The sequence below is a fragment of the Neovison vison genome, chromosome 3 (genome assembly GCF_020171115.1).
Source record: "Neovison vison isolate M4711 chromosome 3, ASM_NN_V1, whole genome shotgun sequence".
Taxonomy (NCBI): domain Eukaryota; kingdom Metazoa; phylum Chordata; class Mammalia; order Carnivora; family Mustelidae; genus Neogale; species Neogale vison.
Window position 1 is genome coordinate 69,065,123 of NC_058093.1, and position 25,837 is coordinate 69,090,959.

Consider the following 25,837-nt stretch of genomic DNA (forward strand, 5'->3'; position numbering starts at 1 on the left):
GCTCTCAGGGTGGGGCCCAGCACTCTGCTGCATTTTTGACAAGCCCTCCAGGTAAGCCTGTTGCATAAAAAAGCTGGAGAACTTCCATGCCAGAGGGCAGTGTGAGCTGAGCCTGGTTGCTTCTTTGAGACCTCCCCACACAGGAACCAGTCTTGGTTTCAGGTGTGTCCATGCTCCGAACCCCCAACCATGGGCACTCCTTGTCTGTGTCAAGGTACTTACTGGCTTTATTCAGTTGTTCTGCTGCTGAGGCTTAGAAAATTTAAGGATCAAACCTTTAATCTTAGGAGATCATCTGCTTTTACACTCAAGTGAACTAAAATAAAGAAAATTACTCAAATAATTTACATATTCAAGAGAGGAGCTTTGGAAGGACCAGCACTAAGTAAGTCAGATTGTGTGTAAGAAAGCGTTGAGGAGCCGTCTACTCATTTAAAATGAAGTTCTTTTTGGAATGCCATAATGCTTATTATAAGCAATTAGCCAAATTGGATTAATCTGTATTAATTTTCACATTGGTCTTGTTGACATTAGGGGCTGGAAAGGTGAATTTTAGCTCATAATGATGGCAATTTTTATAAATATTGGATTGCTACCTCACTTTGCTTCATCTCTTTGTTAAATACTAGAATCATTCAAAATTAATGTTCAAAGGGTCAAAGTGGCCCCAGGAAGAACACATTCAAAAGCTCCTACCATCAGTACTGACTAGATGGATGTAAGAGGCAACTTGACCCTGAGTCCTATGCTGTTCAGGCTGTGCTCAGGCTCCACTCCAGACTCAGGGCCTCCCTTGGTGCCTGAGTCTTGGAATTACCTGCCTGACAGCCCTGAACTCACATCCAAGGCCAAAATAGGCCTCCTTCTTTGGGCTACCTTCCTGGTGTGGGCTACAGTTTTAGGGTATGTACCCCTAGAGCCAAGGAGTGTCTATAGGGCCTCTTTGCTGTGGAGGGGGCTCAAGCTTGGGTGTGTGGGCTGGGGGTGGGGTCAACAATCATGTGTTTAAGGAGAGACCTGGAGGGTGGGAAGAAAATGGGCAGGCTTTTGGTGAGGGGCCAGTTTTCCCTGTTCTACTATGAGAAACTTGGAGGAATTCAATAATTCTCATATTAAAAACTGACCTCCTAAAGCACTATGAAGACAGAGTATATTCTTTTTTAACAGCTTACTGGCTTGATTTATAATTCTAAATATTTAGATGAGTAGTGTGTGGACTTCATTGGCATTGTTGCTCCATGCCTCTCAATTCTTATAGGTGGGCTAGTCACCCATAGTGACTTGTGTCCCACCCCATTATATGAAATTTGAACCTTCAGTTAACATTACTGAGTTCTATGAGTGCCATCTATGAATAATGGTTAATAGCAAACAGCATCGGGGGTTTGTAGGTGAACTTGAAGAGCAGTCCTGGTGTAATGAGGAAGCATGTCAGCTCTTCTGTTCACAGTGAGAGAACAAAACACCTGCTTTAGGTAAGACAAAGGGAGCAAACCATGGATAGGTGGGAAGAGAGGCATTTAAAATGTGCCAGAAAAGTACTTCAAGGACTATAACATGGAGTTGGGCTGCTGGAATAAAAGATCAGCCAGTGCCTTGGCATGGAGTATCTAGGGGCAAAAGGGAATAATATCATGATTAATAAGAGTTTAGGCTAAAAAACATGCATGTTTCTTCAACCTTGGACCTGATGGTTATTAACTGTGTGATTTGTGGGGGGGGGTGTATTAACTTCCTTTGTACGATAGTTTCTCCACATGTAAAATGGCAATAATAGTGCCTACCTTACAGAGAGGTCGTGAGAATGAAATGCAATGGAAATGAGTGTAGAGTGCCTGAGTGTAGAGTGTAGAATGTAGGGTGTCTGGCACATTGTAGGCATCCAATCAATGATAACTGCAATTCCCATTATTATTATTATTATGATGATCATTATTATTATTATTCCCTAAGGAAATATTTGCCCATAGGGATCATGGGCAAACTTTCAAGTAAAAAGCAAACTCTTCAAAATGGATACATTCCTAGAAACATATAAACTACCAAAACTGAAGGCATCCATATCGGCAAAGAAGAAGTCGAATTCCACTCTTTGCATAAGAGTAGATACTCTATGTAGAAAACCCAAAAGACTCCACCCAAAATTGCTAGAACTAATACAGGAATTCAGCAAAGTTGCAGGATATAAAATCAATGCAGAGAAATCAGTTGCATTTCTATACACTAAAAATGAGGCAGAAGAAAGAGAAATCAAGGAATTGATCCCCTTTATAATTACAACAAAACCCATAAAATACCTGGGAATAAATCTACCAAAGAAACCAAGAATCTGTACTCAGAAAACTGTAGAACACTTATGAAAGAAATTGAAGAGGAGACAAAGAAATGGAAAAGTGTCCCATGCTCGTGGATTGGAAGAACAAATATTGTTAAAATATCTATGCTACCCAAAGCAATCTACACATTCAATGCAATCCCTTTCAAAATACCATAGCATTTTTCATAGAGCTGGAACAAACAATCCTAAAAATTTGTATGGAACCAAAAAAAGACGCCGAATAGCCAAAGGAATGTTGAAAGAGAAAACCAAAGTCAGAAGCATCACAATTCCAGATTTCAGGCCATATTACAAAACTGTAATCATCAAGACAGTATAATACTGACACAAAAAAGGACATGTAGATCAATGAAACAGAATAGAGAACCCAGAAATGGGTCTATGGTCAACTAATATTTGACAAAGCAGGAAAGAATATCCAATGGGAAAAAAAGGCAGTCTCTTCAACAAATGGTGTTGAGAAAACTAGACAGCCACAAACAGAAGAATGAAACGGGACCATTTTTCTTACACCACACACAAAATAAACTCAAAATGGGTGAAAGACCTAATTATGTGATAAGAATCCATCAAAATCCTGTAGGAGAACACAGGCAGCAACCTCTTTGACCTCGGCTGCAGCAACTCCCTGCTAGACATGATTCCAAAGGCAAGGGAAACAAAGGCAAAAATGAACTATTGGGACTTCATAAAGATAAAAAAAGTTTTGCACAACAAAGGAAATAGTCAACAAAACTAAAGGGCAACTACAGAATGGGAGAAGATATTTGCAAATAACATATCAGAGAGGGCTAATATCCAAAATCTATAAAGAACTTATTAAACTTGACATCCAAGAAACAAAAAATCCAGTCAAGAAATGGGCAGAAGACAGGAACAGACATTTCTCCAAGGAAGACATACAAATGGCTAACAGACACATGAAAAAATGTACAACATCACTTGGCATCAGGGAAATACAAATAAAAACTATAGTGAGATACCACCTCACAACAGTCAGAATGGCTAAAATTAACTACTCAGGAAATGACAGATGATAGAGAGGATTCAGAGAAAGAGAACCCTCTTACACTGTTGGGAATGCAAGCTGGTGCAGCCACTATGGAAAGCAGTATGGAGGGTCCTCAAAAAGTTTAAAATGGAGCTACCCTGTGATCCATCAATTGCACTACTAGGTATTTATCCAAAAGATACAAGCATAGTGATTTGAAGGGGCACATGCACCTCAATGTTTGTAACAGCAATGTCCATAATAGCCAAAATATGGAAAGAACACAGATGTACATTGACAGATGAATGGATAAAGATGTGATGTAGATATATAAAATGTAATATTATTCAAACATCAAAAAAATGAGATTTTCCATTTGCAACAATGTGGATGGAACTATGCATCCACATAGTCACTATGCAACTATTTATGCTATAACATATTTATGCTATGCAAAATAAGTCAGAGAAAGACAAATACCATTTGATTTCACTCATATGTGGAATTTAAGAAACAAAACAGATCAACATTGGGGAAAAGAAGGAAAAGTAAAATAAGATGAAAATTGAGAGGGAGGCAAACCATAAGAGATGCTGAACTCTAGGAAACAAAGTGAAGGTTGCTGAAGGGAAGGCAAAGTGGGGAGATGGGATAGTTGGGTGATGGGCATTAAGGAGGCACTTGATGTAATGAGCACTGAGTGTTATATGCAATTGATAAGTCACTAAATTCTACCTCTGAAACTAAAAAAAAAAAAAAAGCAAGCTCTTCAATGAATTCAACTCTCAGTCCCAGGATAAACACACACTGAACCTAAGAAAGAAAAGACTTTAGGTCACACCACAAGGGAGCAATGACTTCATGTTCTAATGGGAAAAAAGCCAAAATCTAGAATGGTTTTGGTTCGTCTAGGAATATTCACACAGGAATTGTAATAACTCTCCATCTTACTCCACTTTTGCTAATGTAATTCACCATTAGTTAGTTTAATGCAATGCTAGCTTTAACCTCACAGAGCCCCAGGTTTGCATCCTAGATTTACCATTTACCACCTGAACTCTGAATAAGTTACTTAGTTTCCTATTCTCTTAGTTCTCTCATCTGCAAAATGGACACACTAATAATAAAACAATAGTTCTGCTACTACTCCATAGTCTTGCTGTGAGGATTGCATGCAGTGGTGTACCAGAGTCAGCTCATATTATCTTGATCAATTGTTAAATTTTCAGGATTTTTCTAGATCACTTGTTGAGACATTGGGTAGCCTGAAATTAGCCGTGGTTGGAATATTTCTGCCATGGAGATCTGCAAATATGCAAATCAGTCCCTTTTCCTTCCTGAGAGGCATAGTACTGATTACATGTGATAAATATTTGAAAGACTTAGCACTGTACACATCACAAAATAAGAACTACATTAAGTTACATATTTTTAATGTTTTACTGAGTTCTTAATATATCTAGACATCTATTTTAGGTGCTGTATAATGTACTACTAGAAGAAGGTAGGCTATGGACAGATGAATCAGGCTATTGTGGGTAAACTTGGCCAAAATACCCAGTAGTATCCTTTCCTTTCTAAGTGTGTACCTTTAATAATGAAGCAAATAACACCTAATTTTAAAATACAAAATAAAATAGCATAATTGCACAGTGCATACTGCCCCAACTGGATTATTATAATTTATTGTGGGATTTGCCATGGATACCTGATAACGTACACAATTGATAAATTAAGGCATAATAGGAAAGACTTCTTTTTTCTTTTTTTAAGACTTCTTATATAGGTCTGTCAGAGAGTGATTCTCATTGTACAAAAAATGTTTAAATTAAACGATGACTTAAGTCTCATAAACACTACATTTTTGTTTTTTTCAGCATTGTTTCTTGTATGAGAAGGACACTGTAAGACAAGAGAAAGAGGAAGTGGTGCTCGGCGTTGGAATGCGTGTTTCACTCTTTGCAAACAAGAATCCACTTTTTCCTCTCTAATTTGACAGCTTTTTAGAAGCAGCAAGTCATACATTTGGAACAATTTGGATGATACCCAAGAAAAATAACAGACTGGATTATGAGAATCTTTAGGTACATTCCAGGAAAACAAAACAAAACAAGTCAACTGGGAGTAATTGCTTCAGGTAGGGTTTAGGCCAGAAGGATGACTGGTGTTTATCTGCCTGTGATTTTTACCAGCTATAACAAAGTATATTTACAGAGCTTCTCACATTTCAATGTGCATAAGAATTTTCTGAAGAGCTCATTTAAATGCTGGTGCCTAGGCCCCACCCCAGAGAGTCAGCTTCCTTAGGTCTGATAGAGGTCCAAGAAATTTCCTTTTTTTTTTTTTAAGGTTTATTTATTTATTTGAGAGAGAAGGAGAGAGAGAGCATGTGAGCAGGGGGAGAGATAGTGGGAGAGGGAGAGAACGAATCCTCAAGCAAACTCCTCGCTGAGCGAGAAGCCCAATGTGGGGCTCAATCCCAGGACCCTAAGATCATGACCTGAGCCCAAATCAAGAGTTTGGACGTTTAACTGAGTCACCTAGGCACCCCAGGAACTTTCATTTTTAACATACTCCCAGGTGATGCCAGCGCTACTGGTCTGTACTTTTTAGGAGCACAGCTAGGGACCAATAAAAAATATACTCCCATAATTTATAGAATAGGACTTCCAAACATGGTCAGCTTTAGAATCATTACTTAATGAATTTTTTATAAATTCCAAATTGAATCCCTACATGGGACCTGCTAAATCAGAATCTCAAGAGGTCGGCCCCCAAAATATGATGAATCTGAGACACTGTAATGTTAAGGGGCTCCCATCTACTTACTCTTGAGAAGCCAATTTGTTGGTCAGGACAGATGAGATTTAATGGCTATCGCATTTTGAAACACATGTTGGAAAGAGATAGACCATAAAATTCAAGTAAGAAATGTATTAAAAGGGCACAGAAGCCAATCAATGGCAAAAGGAGTACTAATTTTGAGCAATAAGATGAATGGCAATACTTCATTACAACCTATAGTTAAATATCTATGAGTCCATATATACATAAATTATTGAATGAATAAATAAATAAGAGATAACTTTAAAGAAGAATCCCAATTAATAAATGTAAAAGAAATGAAGGAAAAAGAAAATCCTGTTTTCTATGTTGTAGTGTTACAGAAACACTACAGGAGTAATCATTGTAAGCAAGAGTCTCTGATGGATATTAATTGGTGGAAGAAAATTTGATGAGAAACAAGATATTTGCATAGTGTCAAAGTATTTGTCCACAAGACAAATATTTATTAGTTTCTAAGGAAATATAATAAGTTTACAGTGGAGAAACCCAGAAGACACTTCCCTTATCAAGTGTCAAGGTGAATATCAACAATAACAATTTATCATCACACACCTCCTCACATGATGCACTGAAAAGGACACACTTCTCTAGTATTTGTGCCAAAAATGATTTACTTCAGTCTAGTTGTAAGAAAATATCAGACAAACCCAAAATGATATAACTGACCATAACCTTCAAAAGTTTCAAGATCATGGGACACCTGGGTGGCTCAGTCAGTTGAGTGTCCAATTTTTGGTTTTGGCTCAGGTCATGAACTCAATGGTCATGGGATCTAGCTGAGTGTCACATGCTCGGAGCTCAGTATGGAGTCTGCTAGAGATCCCCTCTCCCTCTCCCTTTGTCCCTCCTTCCACTTACTTTCTCTCTTTCCAAGTAAATGAATAAATGTTTTTATAAAGTGTCAGTGGGGCCCCTGGATGGCTCAGTGGGTTAAGCTGCTGTCTTTGGCTCAGCTTGTGATCTCAGAGTTCTGGGATTGAGGCCCACATTGGGCTCTCTGCTCAGCAGGAGTCTGCTTCTCCCTCTCATGCTCCCTCTGTGCTCTCCTGTCCCCCTTAAATAAATAAATAAATAAATAAACAAAATCTTTTTTAAAAAGTGTGCCAAGGTCATGAAAGACAAATAAATACCGAGGAACTATCACAGATTGGAGAAGACTAAGAAGAAATGAAAACCACATGCAATGTGGTATGCTAGATTGGATCCTGGACCAGAAAAAGGACATTATGAAGACCTATATTCAAGTAATAGTCTATAGTTTCATGCATAGTACTGTAACAGTATTAATCTCCTGGTTCTGATCATTGTACTGTGGTTATGTAAGATGTTAACATTATGGCAAGGTGGGTTAAGTTATATATGGTAACTCTGCACTATTTTTGTAACTTTTCGGTGTAAAATTATTTTGAAATAAAATTTTAAAATTTCAGCTTGCTCTACCTTATGAAAACCCATTGCCTAATCAACTCTACTACTTGCCTCAACAATCTATGGATAAACTACAGGAATAGTTTCACTTGGGAAGTGATCTAACAACAAGCAGAGAAGGCTTTCCAAACAAGAGTCCAGTGGCCTTCTGGAGATGGGGGTTTTCTCACTACACTTAGCCAGCTCCTCCCCATGAGTTGCTACTGCATAGGCTAAAAAAGTGTGGGTGCCGCCACAGGTTCCTATCAGAATTTCCTGGACTTTGGACCATATGTGGAACTTCTGTAGCCCCTGACCCACAACTTTGGGACACTTGCCACTGAGCCTGCAGCACCATCCCCCAGGCATTGTTGCAGGAGCCAGCAGATTTCCACACCTGGGGCTCTCCCCTTTAAGGAGATAACCTGTGTCCAGTAGCAGCTTTAATATTCTATTTCTTTAGATGGCATTTTATTAAATGCAAAGTCCTTAGACAGCAGTGTTCATGTTTTCCCCACATCGATATTGTGTCTCACATCCAGTCATTCAAAGTCAATCTGATATATTTCCAGTGGTTTCACTTTGGTTGCTCTTTGCTATTCTCACTAATAGGAAGAGCTTGTTTCACTCCATTAGATTTCTCATTTACATAGCGGAGCTTATATTTAGTTTTACCTAACTTGGTCTTCATGTACGAAGAAGGTGAAAAGATGTTCATCTGCGTTTTCCAAGGTAGAGGATCATTTCCTGGTCTTTCTGAGAAGTTGTATAATGGGGAAATTAGTGGAGGTTGTGGAGATATAGATTGAGTTTGATTTCTGGATGTGACTTTTACTGATAGTCTGACCTTCCACAGGTCTCTTCATGTTTCTGAGTCTATATCTCCTCAATGACAAAAAAAGACAATACAAGTAAAGTTTTTGAATTACTATGAGAATTACATGAAATAATATATGTGTAGAATTAAAGCTTAGTCTCTTATTTACTAGATACTATAAAAACAATCTAAGCTACTTTTTGGCCCGGACTAGGAATAAGGAAACATCTAAAGATAAGGAATCTTGCAGAGAGAGAAAGCTGTCTCTGTACTTTTTGTATTTTATTTGTACAAATGATTTGCAGTCAGCGGCCTTACTTTGAGCCAAAAAGGAAACAAACAAAACCAAGAGCCAGTTTTTAATAAGCCCAATGTAATTATCCTTTGTTTTATATTTCAAGTGACTAACTTCCTCTTGTTGTTAATTTGTTTTACTAAGACTATCTTTAAATTTCTGTTGGGGAACCTTTAACCTCTAACTTGAGAGAATTGCTGAAAATCACTAAATACATCTTTGGTAGGAAATAGTGGAACTCCTGAGATTTATGTCTGACTCTTCTCTTAGATTGTAAATTTCATCACAGAATTAAAATTAGGGGATGGATTTTGTTTGCACATTTTTGTTTGTTTGTACTCCATACATGTTGAAAAGTGGGAGAAAAAAAGCATTGAATCTATTTTCCTTCCAGCAGCTTTAGTGTTTGGAGTAAAGAAGTAAGTCTAGCTTGTTTTTGATACAAATTCAGTATGAAGTGTGGTTTCTTTATGACACCCAAACACTTTAAACACAGTAGGTAGTCAATAAATAAATAGTTTTCTTTCTCTGTACCCTTATAGTTTGTGTCTAAATATCACTTTGCTTTTATTAGAAACTTTGTTGTCCCTATTAAATCCACTCCAATTTGTTTCTATCCTTCTCTCTTCAGGGCTTAACATTGTCCTTAGGTACAATAAGGCAACTTTATTTTAGAACAGTGGATTTCAGAATTTCTTTTTTTTTTTTCTAATTTTTTTTTCAGTGTTCCAAAGTTCATTGTTTATACACCACACCCAGTGCTCCATGAATACGTGCCCTCTTTTTTTTTTTAATTTTATTTACTTATTTGATACGTGCCCTCTTAATACCCACCACCATGCTCACCCACCCTCCCAACCCACTCTCTCCAAAACCCTCTGTTTTCTCAGAGTCCACAGTCTCTCCTGATTTGTCTCCCCCGCTGATTTCCCCCAACTCACTTCTCCTCTCCATCTCCCACTGTCTTCCGTGTTATTCTTTATGCTCCACAAGTAAGTGAGAACATATGATAGTTGACTCTCTCTGCTTGACTTATTTCACTCAGCATAATCTCCTCCAGTCCCATCCATGTTGATAAAAAAGTTGGGTATTCATCCTTCCTGATGGAGGCATAATAATCCGTTGTATATATGGACCATATCTTCTTTATCCATTTGTCTGTTGAAGGGCATCTTGGTTCTTTCCACAGTTTAGCCACTGTGGCCATTGCTGCTATGAACATTGGGGTACAGATGGCCCTTCTCTTCACTACATCAGTATCTTTGGGGTAAATATCCAGTAGTGCAGTTGAAGGGTCATAGGGTAGCTCTATTTTTAATTTCTTAAGGAATCTCCACATTGTTTTCAGAATTTCTTTTTTTTTTTTTAAACTAAAACACTTCATTGAGCCTCCTGATGACAGTGGTAGAATCACACGTTAAGAAAATACCTAACAAGCTCTTCCTCTAGCCCTGCCTGACTTATGTAATCCTTTTGTAGCAAGTTATTGAAGGCTTTTTGTTAAACAGCAACCCTTTTTCAGGGAAGAGGGTATTTTCAAACTAACATCAATCATAAACCCTTTAGTAGAATTAGCCAGCTAGATTACTGGTGAGTCTAATGACTTAGGTTTCCATCCAACAGGAATAAGAAGGAATGAGATACAGGGATGAGGATGTCTTGATCCTGCATGCAAGTTCTGCTTATTGTGGAATCTGGTAATCATTCTGAGCAACTAGAGAAAATAATGGAAACTGGGGGTGTAGGCCGAGGTTCCATGTGCTTGAAAGAGGCCAGAATTGCTTAGTAGTGCTTTAACAGATTGACTGGAAATAATAGGAGTGATTTTTGATTGATAGATCAATGTATTCATCTAATCGAGCTCATAATAGTTGAGTATATGGCCATACAAGTTGGTGATAGGTTAGGGCCAAAATGGGTGGATGTTTTTATTTATTTATTTTTAAAGATTTTATTTATTTGAGAAGGTGGAGGGCGAGAGAGAGAGAGAGAGAGAGAGAGAGAGCAAGAGCAAGCTTGTGTGTGTGTGTTGGAGGGGGGGTAGATGGAGAGAATCTGTAGACTCTGTGCTGACTCTGTGTAGACTCTGTGCTGACTCTGTGTAGACTCTGTGCTATCTCCGTGTAGACTCTGTGCTGAGCCTGGAGCCCCATGCCAAGCTGCATCTCACGATCCTGAGATCAAGTCCTGAGCCGCAATCAAGAGTCAGACACTTAACTAAGTAAGCCCCCGGGGTACCACTGGATGGGTGTTTTTAGAGATTAAAGTAATAGGTCATTAAAGAAAGATGCTGACAATGGGTTGGTGAGAGTGGGAGTTGGTGCAGAAAGAGAATAGGTATACTTTTTTTCTGAGTGGAGAATTAATTCTTTAAGTCAGGGTGTTTAATTAAAATTAATTAATTAAAAGAAACACAGTCTTGTGCTTATAATTTCTAGGTTTGACTCTGGCTCTACAGTTAATTTTTCATGTTTCTAAGGGCAAGCAAAGTGCTTTTACTTTTAAGTAAGTTTTTTTCAACTCTAGAATGGAAACTGTAATACCTGTCCCATTTCCCTCAGAGGGTTTCTGAAAGTCACAATGAAATAATTAATGTGAAAGTGCTTTATAAAATGCCATAAAGCTTCACAATTCTATAGATTTTGATAATTTCTGAACTTATTCCTAACATGAGTCTTTTGTTCTTTAAGAGCATAAGCTAATAAACAAAAACAACATCCATGCAATATAGAATTATCCCTCCTAAAAGAAAGCTTCTTACTACTGTTCTTTAAAAAAATAAATAAATAAAATAAAAAGATGGGCAATACATCATTAATACCCATTTTATGCATGTTTTTGCTTGATCCCATATTTATGGAAATAAATCTAATAATTTTGATCATGCTAGTTATACATACTTAAATGGTTTATAACTGGAATGGTGTTTTGTAACTTAATTTTGGGGTAAAATCTGTCTGTAGGGAGGTTATAAATCAAGAGTTCTGCTACTACTAAAGTAGTGATTTTAAACTTTCTTCAAAGTTCTGCCGGGATTACAAATGACATTAGCCTGACTGGTTGCCAATCAAGGAAGCAATCTTCACCAGGGTTGGCTGACATCTTCCCACAGCCTGCAGAACAACCATCCAATGAAACCACAATTTCCCATGAGGTGAGAGTAAATGAGAAACTAAAATAATTATTAAAGTAACATTTTAGATACACTAATACCCATGCTTTTGTCTGTAGCTAAGCAGCATGAGTAGGCTACTTGAGTTCAATTACATTGTGAAGATGTATACAGTTTATTTAGTTGGAGAAAAATAATAATCACAGAACGGAATCACAAGGTGGATGACTCACAGATAATTACTGTTTTGTTATTCTAGGAAGTATAGATATAAGTGGCATATCTGGGAGCTAATAAGGATATGACCCTGGAGTTTTCTTTGAGCCTATTAAATTTATTTATTGCCAAAAAGTAGAGAGACCAATAGCTCAGGGTGTTGGGATTTTGCTAATTGCTCTGGCGGTGGTTGGCTTGCAGTTATTATTGATGCTTAGGAGACTAATAACTGTCTAGATTTCAGTCACACTTGCCATGATTCATCTTTGGGAAATAATTCAATAGGACACTGCAAGTCCAAAAGGCAGAATCACTGTGGGAGACAAACCATATGAGACTCCTGACTCCAGGAAACACACTGAGGGTTGTGGAAAGGGAGGTGAGTGGGGGGATGGGGTAACTGGGTGATGGGCATTAAAGAGAGCACGTGATATGATGAGTACTGGGTGTTATAGTCACTAATGAATCATTGAACATTAAAAAAAAAAAAAAAGGCAGAGGAGAAAATTCTTCCTGGCATGTCCCTTGAGTTTCCCAGAGTCAGTTATTTTGAATAGGCTCCTGATTTCTGACCACAAGTGAGATGCTTTTTATCTAAAGTTTACTATTTAGATACTCTCAAGAGCAGCTGCATAGACTTTTACTTTGGTCAAAGCATGATCTTCTTGGATAACAAAATGCATTAGGAAGCAAGAAGCGTAGGGTCAATTCCTAGTTTCACCACTGGTTAACTGGGCTGTCACTGGTTGCATTTAATATTTTATTTAAAGTCTCTATAGCATTCATTAAACCTTATTTATTGAGGGCTCACAAGGCAGACAGCCCAATACCAGAAGTTTTATTAGTATCTGATATTATGTAGATTTTAGTTTATAAACTTAGTAGAGAGCACTATAGAATATAGTTACCTTGTGAATGAGTTGATATCTACCAATAAAAGGAAATTGAGGTAACTGAAAAAAAGTATATAAATGTATTAATGTACCTAATGTATATAAAAACCATGTTTTCTAGTGTCTGTATTTGAATCTTTACATCTGGGACTTTGCTGACCCTGAAGACAGCAAACAACTCCCCTTTCATGTGCAGTCATCCAGTACAGAGCCCTTACTTCCAGCCTTTTTCAGGCTCTTACACTCTAGACCACTATTTCCCTAATCACTCTTGCCTTAATCATACCAGAGCCACCCCTCAGACAACTTAGGACAGCCTCTATGCCCCAGAGCCTGCTGAAATTATTCAAACTAGCCTATCTTAAACTGGCTTACTCTTGTCTCTTCTATTCCTTCCCACAGACACCACAATAAATGTCCCTGGCCCCAGTTTCCCCTGCTTCCCCTGCCTCCTGACCAACCCTGGTACTTTCTCTTGTGGCCCTACATGCTGTGCTGTGCCTCCTGTGTTTATGTGGCTATAAAAACACGACAGTCATTTCTGCATCTGTATGTCTTACCATACCTGAGTAAAACAAATCCTGGGTTTACTTTTATAACAATATATTTAAAATGGAGAAAGCAGGCATAAAATATTTAGATAGTTTAGGATTATGTAGTTCATTTGAAAATGAATTACTCCTTACCTCAAAGCTTATTGATTCAGTCTTCCACTCAAAAATAGATTGGGCACTTCCGACATATAAGGAATTGTTTTAGGGAATATAAATCCACCTTGTCATAACAAACAAAAGAGACAATCTGTTATTTAACTCAAGCATTTTCCTACTTTATTTTCAATCTCTATTTGATATTTTCTCTGGGTTTTCCTATTGGAAGCCCTCTCTACCTGCTGTAACTTTCTTTCTGCTCCCCTACCTCCTGTTTTCCCAAATTAGCACTTCCCTGCTTACCTTCCTCCTCCCCCTAGCATGTGTGTATCACACTGTGGTGCACCTATTCCCACACCCGGCATGCTCATGCCCCACTCACACACCCCTCACTGGTACATTACAACCCATCTGATGCCTGGCTAAGCAAATTTGTATTTCAGATCATGACCTACAGATAAATAAATTTATAAGAAACTTGGCTAGTTACTTGTTTTTATAGGCGTTTAAACCTTGCTTATTTATAACTGATAGGTGGGATTATTGTCAAAGGAAAATATAAAACAAAGAAAAGTTCACAGGTACCTGAAGAAATGTACCTGTGGGGATGTTTATTATCTATCTACACTCTTCTGATGGTGTAAATCTTGAGTCTCTTAACATATAACTCATGCACAAAGAAAGCATATGCAGCAGGTTATTTTGACCCTTGACATGGTGACCTGTGAAAATGATCATCTCTTCACCCCTCCTGAAAAGGAGAAAATGCCTCAATAAATCAAGGTATTGATCAGTCAGGGTTTATAGAACTCTGAACAGAGACTTGACAAAATAGTTCCTTAAACAAGAAAAGGGCTTAAATTTCTTCCATAACAGAAATCTGGGGATAGGCAATACAAAGCTCATGCAGTTCCTCAAATACTCAGGCTTCTTCTATTTATCAATTTCATCATCCTTAGGTTTTGGCTTTTATCCTATGGTCATAAGATAGCTGCTGCCACTCCAGACACCTTGTCTGAGTTCCAGGAATTAAAAAGAGGAAAGGGAAAAGGGAATAAGGCACTTTCAGGTGAGTCTAACCATTTCTACTGAGGTACAGGCTTTCCTGCAAAACCCAACCAGTAGATTTCTGTTTGTATCTCTTTGACAAAATTGTCACTTGGCCACAGGAGCATAAAAGTTGTATAAGACACAAAAGTACCCAACAACACAATTAGGTATTTACTTTCTTCACTGCAAATCAAGTTTTTGGTAGCAGGTAAGAATGAGAGAAAAATGGAAACTAGTAGGTAACTCTCAGTGTCTGCCATACTTTTCAACAAAAATGAAGTTGATGGTCCTCTTGTTAGGTTCAGACAATGGTGTCAGCATCACCACCTGCCCCCTCATGTAGCCTCTCTCAAACAGTACAAACATCAGAAAGAAAAAGTAAATCTATATGCAAATCATATTTCAGCACAACCTGGAGATAGACAATGTCCAAACTTCAAAAATAACTATGAATAAACAAAGAATAGTCAAATCCCAGAATGCAGCTTCTCCTACTATCACCCCAACTTTGTTGCCACGAGGCTCTTGGGTGAGCAAAAGCAGACTCAGAACTACAAGGAAGGCAAAATAGGGAAATTAGTGAAGAGTCCTAAGTTTGAAATATCCTACGACCAGAAAGACTAAGTCCACTCTAAGCCTGGAAATACTAAAAAAATTATCCAGGGTTGAGCATGGATATAAAAAAGGTCTTCATGACAGTCATTTCTGCATCTGTGAGTCTTGCCATACCTTATTAAAACAAATGCCTGGTGCCCTTCTGTAACAATACATTATTCAAAACTGGAGAAATTAGGGAAGGAATCTTGAAGAACGATGATTTAAAGGGACTAGCAGGGGGCGCCTGGGTGGCTCAGTGGGTTAAAGCCTCTGCCTTCCAGTCAGGTCGTGATCCCTGAGTCCTGGGATCAAGCCCTGCATTGGGCTCTACTCAGTAGGGAGCCTGTTGCCCCACTGCCTGCCTCTCTGCCTACTTGTGATCTCTTTCTGTCAAATTTTTAAAAAATCTTTTAAGGGACAGGCGGGATTTAAAACGGCAATCCTTGAAGCTCATAGCTCTGGGGGAAAAAAAGAAATATGAAAAAGGAAGGGAAAAAGATCCCTTTTGGCAAGTACAAGAGGGAAGAGGGAAAAAAGAAAAGGGAAAAACAAGAAAAAAGAGAAATCTTATGTTTCTGCAAGATAAAGGAAAAACATAAAAGCAAAGGACTCACGGCCCTCTTTACCCCATAAAAACACACCCCCAAAACTGTCAAAGTACCTGAGCTTTGATATACCAGTATGAAATGATGCCATTAAGAGGTACCTGGGTGGCTTAGTTGATTAAGTGTCTGCCTTCAGCTCAGACAATGATCCCAGGGATCAAGCTTTGCATTGGGCTCCCTGCTCAGCAGGGAGGCTGCTTCTCCTTCTGCCTCTGCTGCTTCCTCTGCTTGTTCTCTCTCACTCTCTCTCTTTCAAATAAATAGATAAAACCCTTAAAAAGAAAAGAAAAGAAATGATGCCATTAAGCCAAGAATCTCTAAAACACCCCAATTCCATAAATATGAACAAACGGAAAGTAAAGTCCATATAGAAATATAGTAAAAACAAAGAAATGAAATTTCATGCCTCTCAACTGAGGCAAATTCTCCTCTGATAAGACAACCAAAAATAAGAAGGAAACTATAAAGAAGAAAACTATAAGTTCACATATCAAGCAGAACTGAGTACCTTCATACAAGGATTTGGAAATACGAGAAACTTTTAAATTAGAAGTACAAAAAGTAAAAATAAAATGAACAAAATTGGAATAAAGGAAAAGCTTGATTTCATTTAGGAAAAAAAAATAGAAGAAAAAGTTAAAATGAAGAATAAATTACAAGTTGCCAAAGGGAGAATAGATTCAAGTAATTTAATAAGTAGTATTGAAAGAGAGTGAGAAAACCCTGGAGAGAATGAAAATGGCTTGAATAAAGCCATAAAAAGGATCAGAGGGAGAGAATAAGACTAGAAAGACATGCAAAAAGGGAATACTTTTCATGTTAACAGAGACCCTGAAGAAAAAAACAATAAAGCAGAGCTAATATTTTAATTTTTTTTTTTTTTTTGAGAGAATGAGAGAGCACAAGAGCAAGGGAATAGGGAATGGAGCAGAGGAAGAGAGAGAGAATCCCAAGCAAACTCCCTGCTGAGAACACAGCCCAACATGAGGCTCATTCTCATGATCCTGACATCATGACCTAAGCTGAAATCAGGAGTTGGATGCTTTACTGATTGAGTCACCCCAGTGCCCCCAAAGAGATAATATTTTAAGCTATAATTCAAGATCACTTTAGAGAATGAAAAAGACTTATATCTATATGTTCAGAGAGTTCACTGGGTACCAGAAAAAATTAATCCAGAGTGATTAAACTCTTAAGACATATTCTAGTAAAACTCATTAGATTTCAAAGACAAGTATAAACCATCAAGGTCTCTAGGCAGAAATATCAAATAACTTACAAAGAAAAAAGAATTAGACCAACAGCAGACATTTCAAAACCAACATACAAAGCCAGGCAACAATAAAACAAAAATTTTTAAAAGCTTAGTGAAAGGAATTGTGAAACAAGTATTTTATATCCAGCTAAACTGTCCTTCAAATATCAAGCATATAGAAAAATCAATTTACATAATTTTAGGGAATTATGTGCCCTTTTTCTTTTTTAGCCATTTTTTGAGGAATTTTCTAGAGGATAAATTTCATAAAATCAAATCATGACTAGAAAAATTTCAGTGCAAGGACAGATGGTGAACATTTAAAAATATATAAATGCTCCTGTAAGACTCAAACAGAAGGGGCGAGGTTGGAGAACAAACATGCAAATGTTACCTGTTGTCACAAAACAGAAACATTGTTTCAAAATTAAAAAGTTATAAAGTAAAATTCATGACTGCTTTAGACCTGACATTAGTGAAAATGAAATTATCTTTATGGGAGGCTGGTAATAGTAATATTTCAGAATGTAATGTTGTATGGATCTGGAAATGAAAAACCAGAAATAGAGAAGCATGGGTAGTATGACCCAAAGAACTGCTCTAAAGATGAATCTTTTTTTTTTTTTTAAGATTTTATTCATCCATTTCACAGATAGAGAGACAGAGAGAACGGGCACAAGCAGAGGGAACAGTGGGCAGAGGGAGAAGCAGGCTCCTTGCTGAGCAGAGTCCAATATGGGGCTCCATCCCAGGACCATGGGATCATGACCTGAGCCAAAGGCAGACTCTTAACCAAATCTAGTAACAATGATCCAAAATGGAATAGAGGTCATAGGAGTTGGCCCTGAATGAAATCTCCCAGAGTGATATTAGCTACATGGTGCATGAGTCAGATTAATCCACCACATGTCAGCCATTGGATCCTCATCAGAGCTGGCTCCAGGGCAACATTGGTCATCCTAAATACAGTGTATATCTCCATTTCTCCACCACCTGTTCCAACCTATCCATCTATTCATCCTGTCCCACTGACACCATATTTATCTAAGAGATTTCACCTTCAGATATAGATCAAGAACATAGCCTAAAGAAATAGCCAAAAAGCAGTATGGTGCTTGTGATAACGGTACCACATTTTTACTTTTATTTCCTTTCTTTTTTTTAAGATTTTATTTATTTATTTGACAGAGAGAAATCACAAGTAGGCAGAGAGGCAGGCAGAGAGAGAGGGGGAAGCAGGCTTCCCACCAAGGAGAGAGCCTGATGCGGGGGCTCGATCCCAGGACCCTGAGACCATGACCTGAACTGAAGGCAGAGGCTTAACCCACTGAGTCACCCAGGCACCCCCTTTTCTTTTCTAAGTGTATGTACAAACCTTAGGGTATATGTGGATGTTTTTTGTTTGGGGTTTTTTTTTTTTTTTTGGTTGTTTGAATGTGCTGAATACACTTGCACTGGCCTTAATTCATAGGTTAGTCACAGATTGTGGGCAGCCACTGTAGTTATTCCAGCAATGACTTCAAGTACCAACAGCAAACTTTCAGATTTTATTTTTAGAAAAAAAATCACTGTTCTGAAATATGGAGGATGACAATTTTGCATTGATATGGTGTATTTGCTTATATTATGTACTGTGTTATTAGCCACTTGTAATTTATGAGCATCCTATTATTTCTTTTTCTGCTTTTAGATGTGAATAATTTTTAAGTATCCTCATATTTTCACTCTTGCTTGTCTTCCAAAACTATTGGCACAAACTATATTTTTCTAATTTTCATGTCTCAAACTCATTGGACAGAGTTTCCTTCGTTTTCTGTCATCAAGCAAAGTATAACAAACAAAAAGTATCATAAGGCCACAGGATTCTTCACTTTCACCCTGAGGAATTGTTAGGTCCTTTGAGCTTTGCACTATTATTTTTCTAGATCAACTGCTTTGGAGCCAAAAGGTAGGCTTCTTCTTTTTTTTTTTTTAAGGTTTTTTTTTTTTTTTTAAAGATTTTATTCATTTATTTATCTGACAGACCGAGATCACAAGTAGGCAGAGAGGCAGGCCGAGAGAGAAAGAGGACAAAGCAGGCTCCCTGCTGAGCAGAGAGCCCGATGTGGGACTCTATCCCAGGACGCTGGGATCATGACCTGAGCTGAAGGCAGAGGCTTTAACCCACTGAGCCACACAGGCACCCCCAAAAGGTAGACTTCTTAAAAATTTAGTTTGTAAATACAAATTGCCATGACCTAAAGTTTTCGTGTTGATAGGCAAAAAACTGTATTCAATATAGTATAATCAGAGACCAGTATAATCTAGGGTTTCTTAAAGAGAACATTTCTATAATATGGACTACCCACAAAATTAATGGCAATTGTGCCTTAGAATTCCAAAACTCTGTCTCCCCACTTCAATATAATGGTTCAATGTGGATACACTACTCTCCCTTGGGACGTTGATTTTTAAATGTTGTACATGATATCTGCACATTTCAGTGATTGAAGTACCTTGAGTTTTTGGCTACTCATGAGATAGGGAGACAGGAAAACAGTTTGGGTTTTCTCACTTTGTAGTATTTCATCATTGTTAACAACTTGCTTAATGCCCAAAAGACTCCTGTGTGAGGAAAAGAATGCTAACCATTTGTACTTTGTCTAAAATCCAATTTAGAAATTGTTAGACAATTAATAAAACTCCAAATCATTCATACATTACTAAAATAACTTATAAATTAAAATTTTATATATTTAACAAACTAAATTTCTGTATGTAAATATTGATGCTAAACTTAACATTTTTTCTTTCGTCTGAAGCCACAAGTCTAAAATATTAGATTTTCTTAAATGTTCTAAACACAGAAAAACAGAAAAACAAAAATAATATTACAATAATTATAACACTGATCAGCACACCTTGTTACAAAAGTATTTGTACAGTATATGTAGATTTCTTTCTATTTTTTAAAGATTTTATTTATTTATTTGAGAGAGAGAGAGAGAAAGAGAGAGTGAGAAACAGCATGAGAGGGAAGAAGGTCAGAGGGAGAAGCAGACTCCCTGTGGAGCTGGGAGACCAATGCGGGACTCAGTCCCAGGACTCTGGGATCATGACCTGAGCTGAAGGCAGTTGCTTAACCAACTGAGCCACCAGATGCCCCTGCAGATTTCTTTCTTACTTGTCTTTATTTATTTTTAATTCTTTTTAAGGTTTACTTCTCAAGATCTCTAGCATTATGAGAGGTTGATAATCTCTGGTTCAGGGCTTGAGATAAACTATCAGTGTGCATGCCAAGGTGACTTACCTGAGTCCATCATCCAATTGGATAAGGTTTTTTAAATAGTTAGACTTTATCCATTGCCTCAGGAACTAGCTACATTGCTAAAATTATTGACTTTGATTCATCAGATATGTTCTAAGTTTTTTATGATCTAATCTTTTCCCCCAAGTGGCTTATCTTCATAGTACAGATGTTAAAAAAACATACTTTCCTACTCTGTTTGGGTGTCTTTTAAAAAATACAGCTTTATATGTCCTTTTTGCAATTGTTATTATAAGTATCTTTTCTTTTTTCTTTTTTTCCCCTTTCTTTATCATACAATGTAGGAGAAGTCTATTTTGCAACTACCCATTTTGAGTCATTCAGATCTTCCTCAATTAAATCATTTGCCTTTGAGTAACTCCGTTTTCTTTCTCACCAACCACTGAGACATTGAAGATTTTTTTATCTTCATATACAAATATTAGAAATAATTATAATTATAAATAATTGATGTTTGAATGATAAAATATATAGTAGATAAATAATTGCAATGATAGGAATTTTCAAACTAAAGTAGCTAAAATAGATTGGAATATATCTATAAGACAACACCTTGGATTTTTTAAACTCTTAATATTTTAGGCCCCAGTTGCTTTCCTCAGAGAATAATAATACTTGTTCCAACTATTTTGAGGGTTATCATGAATTCATGGCTATGTGATCCTTTTGTAGATTACTATCTACATTATTATATTTGATATAAAGGCTATTCTTGATATAGTGCATACTGATAATGCAATTAAACCACACATCTGGACACAATGAATAGCAAAAGGGTATGTACATCTCTCTGTGTCTATGGTGAAACATGACTAAAGAAGGAAAAAAGAATAGTCATAAAAGAAGATTCTATTGTCACTCTTGGGATATCACCAGAAAGGATATAAAAAAAGAGAAGACAACAAGTAACATAGTAAAAACTTAAATACATTTAAGAGGAGGGGGAAAAAGTTAAATGTGAACTTCAAGAAATATGGATTCTCAATGAATGATTATTCCATGAATGAACAAATTTGGATAGGGTAGCAGAAAGTCAATAGCTTTTCTTCTTGTATCATTTCTATAGAAAACCTTAGGAATAGGATAACCACAATGAGTTGGTTGAGATAGGAGTATTGATAAAAAGAGCTTACCTGCTTTTGACAGAGATGAAAATTATTCTTGGAATGGAAGTTGGTCTGCAGAGAGGAAGGCTAATGTGGCTCCTTCCTAAAACTACTGATTTTATATTCTTTATCTTTGAATCAGTTGAGATTTTCATTTCAGACATTCATCTCACTTTTCAAGCTGTTTAAAGTTTAAAATTAGCATCATTACATCAGAACAAAGTCTCTTGCTAAGTCATAGCTCAACTTTATATATTCAGTGGATTTTTTAAATCCATGAATCACCAAATAGTGTTGATGGATGACATACCTTCATTCCTACACTCCTTGCCAAGTAAATTTGTTTTTTTGTTTAAATGTTTGTACTTGTCATAGTCTAAATTTCAAGCATATTTCCACAACTACTAAGGAGTTGTGGTTTTAGATCACGATTAAAACAAAGATGGATCTCCCTATATTTTTCTTTTGTTCCAATGTGTTTAATTGTGTCATTTTTGGAGAGTGTAGCAAGTACCACATATGCTTCCTTGGGAAGAAACAAAAAATTCAGAGATTTTATTAATTAGGGTACCAGCATGCTATGCTTCTTTCTTCATACATTCCACTTCCTGAAGTCATTCCTCCAGTACTGGCTAAAGCATATTTGTTGATTCTTTGAATGTATTTATTCTGCCTTTACACTTAGGTTGTTCAGCTGTGTTTTTAAATGTAAGGAAAAAAATAATTTTTTAGAATTTGAAGAGAAGTCCCAGGACAACATGTCCAGAGAGCACACGGGTTTGGAGCAGAGGGATGGAGGGCCCTAGAAACAAAGAAACCAAGGGAAAAACCATCTGACATGTTTGAACATTTGGAAGAATTGTTGCTTACGCATTTCACAGCTTTGTTAAAGCATCTGGGAAAAATAAAGGTGCACAAAAATTTAATTTTTAAAAGAAGCAATTACGAACTCCAGAAAAAAAACAAAAGGTTATATGAGAAAGAAGACATCATCCTTGTCTTGTTCCTGATCTCAATGGGAAGGCTGCAAGCTTTTTCCCATTGAGGATGATATTTGCTGTGGGTCTTTCATAGATAGATTTGATGAGGTTCAGAAATGTTCCCTCTATCCCTATACTTTGAAGCGTTTTAATCAGGATGCTGGATTTTGTCAAATGCTTTTTCTGCATCAATTGAGAGGACCATGTGGTTCTTCTCTCTTCTCATATTAATTTGTTGTATCACATTGATTAATTTGCGAATGTTGAACCATCCTTGTAGCCCAGGGATGAATCCCACCTGATCATGGTGGATAATCTTTTTAATGTGCTGTTGGATCCTGTTGGCTAGGATCTTGTTGAGAATCTTAGCATCCATAAGACATCACAGTGAAGTACTTGGGTTACATCAAGTTATACATATAGCCAAAATAGGATGAATATTGATTATAGAATTTGACCCAAAATATAGCTCAATTGGGAGGATGAATTCAAGGGAAAGCAGAGGGTATAAGAGAGCTCAACTACCATAACAAAAGTTTATAGATCCCTAACCCTGTGTTTTAGCAACAAATCATAATGATTCATTGTAAGTAGAGTAGTCATAATTTATCACATTAAGACACTTTTGAGAGTAAAGGAGACCGTTGGTAATAATTATGCCAAGACAACAAGCATAAACTGGAATTGGTTAGCAAACTTGGTATATGTCACTGTAATTATAAGCATATTATTTTAGAGGTAAATGCTAATGAGACAACAAATAAAGTTGAAAATGTCTCTAGGGAATGGGATTGGTGGGGATAGAGTAGAACAGGAGACTGCTGATTTTTAATATAAGTCTTTTAATGTTATTTGATTTAAAACAATGATTATGCATCATATTGATCAACTTAAAAATTAAAATTTAGAATTAGATTAGTCTTGCCTAGTTGTTTTTGGTATGAACCAGAATGTCTCTTACTGTCAGCCAGAGGCCATATCTGAGTTCTGCTGTAATATTTATTTATACTATTCATTTGATGTTTCTCCCTCTAAGAAAAGATGCAATTGGCTAGCTGTTTGTCTTTCAAAAAGGGATTTGCCACAAAGTAGATGCTTATTAAATAGTTGTTAATGAATAAAAGAAAGATTCAGTAATAATTTCAAAGGCAGAAGAACTTTCTTGAAGCCAGGTTTATGGACGACAGGTGTAATGGTCAGGCAGGCTTATTCTGAGCGTCTGGGATTCACCAGATGGCAATTCTGTAGACAGCTTGGAAAAGGGAGACCTCTTTACAAAATTTAACTTTAGAGAGAAGAATTTTGACACTCTTGCAGAGATTCCTTTATGACAATGTTACCTAAAATAATAAAAACTAAACTTTTAGAAATCATAGCCTGTAATGTGTGCCTTTAGGGATGAAGGGTTTTTGTTTTTACTGCCAAATTGATGCTTGTTAGTTTGTAACTTCCCCCAAATTTTTATACTCAGTCTTTTCTTTCTTGTTATTTGAACAATAAGATTAAATCTTGGAGGAAGGGGGACTGAACATATTTTCTTTTGGGAACCATTTTCATAACCTAATGTACTATACTAGGAGAGCTTGGATCAGTGATGAATACCAGAGGGTAAACACCCAGTTCAGAGTATTTGCAGTAGAAATAGGACCAACAGGTCATGAAACTGCAGCTCACTGTTTCTCAGGATATTTGTCCTCTAAATTGAAATCATTATGGAAAAAATGTGGAGAGAGAAAGAAAAAAATTGGGACTGGAAGTAAAACAGAAACAAGAAAGAAATGAGGGCAGTAACACAGATACACCTTTTGGAAATCAGGTTGAACTCAGCATACCTAACTAACATCTTACTAACTTTTTTAAGGAGAGTCCTCTGTCAGAAACAAGCACAAAAACTTAAAAAAAATGTAAAAACCACTCTTTTTAATCTGAAACCATGTTTTCTCAATGTGTAAGTATTTATATTCCAACAGTTCTTCGAAGTAGGGTTATTTCATGATGTTTTCCTTGATCCCCAAAGTCTATCTCTGATATAACAAATTCTGGCTAAGTGTTTCTCTAATGCCTAGCATCTTTGGTGACAGCTTTTATTACTCATATGTAATTGTCTCTTTACTTGTCAGTATCTTTCACTAAATTTCAAGCCATGGGAAGATGCTATTCCGTTTTGATCACCATTGAACGCCCCCATGTTCAGGGCTTGGCACATAGGGAATGTTCAATCAATATTTGCTGAATAAATGAATAAATTAATCATGTTATTCTTTTTTACTTTATATCGACAGGAGCCACTGTCTCTGAAAATAGCGTGTGTTCACTGAAGACTTGACTCAGACAATAAATTTGTGAATTTGGCAACTGTCAAAGCTCTCCAGCCAGAGAGAACAAGACAGTGGATATTGTGATAGCTTGTAGGCATTTCTCCCAGCTTAGGGGAGCTTAAAGCAGGTCTCAGGAGCAACTACAGAGGGCTGGGCCAATTAGACAAAGGGAAAACCTAAGATTAACTTTAGCCCTTGACACATCTCTTTTTTTTTCTGTGACTGTTAGCTCATTGCCTAAGCTATGGAGCAACTCTGGGGAAATATAAATTATAGCAAGAAAGTGCATTATATCCTTCACCTGGCAACAGGCTTAGTAAATCTGGCTTATTTCTGAGCTGGTATGTGCTGCCTGGATATTGTGATCTGAGCTGTTTCAGACTGCATTAACCAGGAGGGTTTTTCATTGTCTTTGGTAAGAATTCAGTAGCAATCACTTAGATTAGCCACAGTATTTAATTTATTGAGGGAGGAGGTGGTGGTCACAGAGGATAGGACTCAAAAGAAGGGTAAATGATGCTCTGAACCAGGGATGATGTCCCTATTTCTTGCATAATGTGCCCCAATCCCAATGAAGGTGACACTACTTATCACTAGTAGCAGACATGTACATTATTTTATTTTGATTATTGTTGTTATAATGAGGATAGAATTCTACCAGACTATTAGTGCTCCCTTTCCTGGTTCCCTTTGTGTGATTTGGCAGATATATTTGAGAGGTAGTAGTTCCTAATCAGGAGATGGAATTTGAGCTATCACCATCAATAAGGATTGGGCCTTGCTCTTGGTTCTGTCCTTCAACAAATATTTATTGAACACCTATTATGGGGCCAGACATTATTCTAAGTACTGGGAAAATAATAGTAAATAAAAGAGAAGTTTTATTTATCAAGCAAGACAGACAATAAACACTAAATAAGTAAATTGTGTAGAATATTTAAAGGTGATAAATGACAGAAAAGAAAAATCAGGGAAAAGTGTACAGGCATGTGAGTATGCAGGGTGGGGAGTCACAATTTTAAATGGGGAGAAAAATATAGACCTTATTGTAAG

General features: G+C 37.0%; 1 long non-coding RNA gene across 2 annotated transcripts in view; it reads right to left on the bottom strand.

Moving 5' to 3' along the window:
* The window catches only part of LOC122902597, a 60,915-nt gene extending 39,165 nt beyond the window's left edge, over nucleotides 1-21,750 (bottom strand). For both annotated transcript variants that reach the window (XR_006383829.1, XR_006383830.1), the window contains exons 1-2: nucleotides 21,514-21,750; nucleotides 13,603-13,690 (exon numbers count right to left, since the gene is read on the bottom strand). This is a non-coding gene — a long non-coding RNA (uncharacterized LOC122902597). The remainder of the gene's footprint in view (nucleotides 1-13,602; nucleotides 13,691-21,513) is intronic.
* Between the last annotated feature and the right edge of the window lie 4,087 nt (nucleotides 21,751-25,837).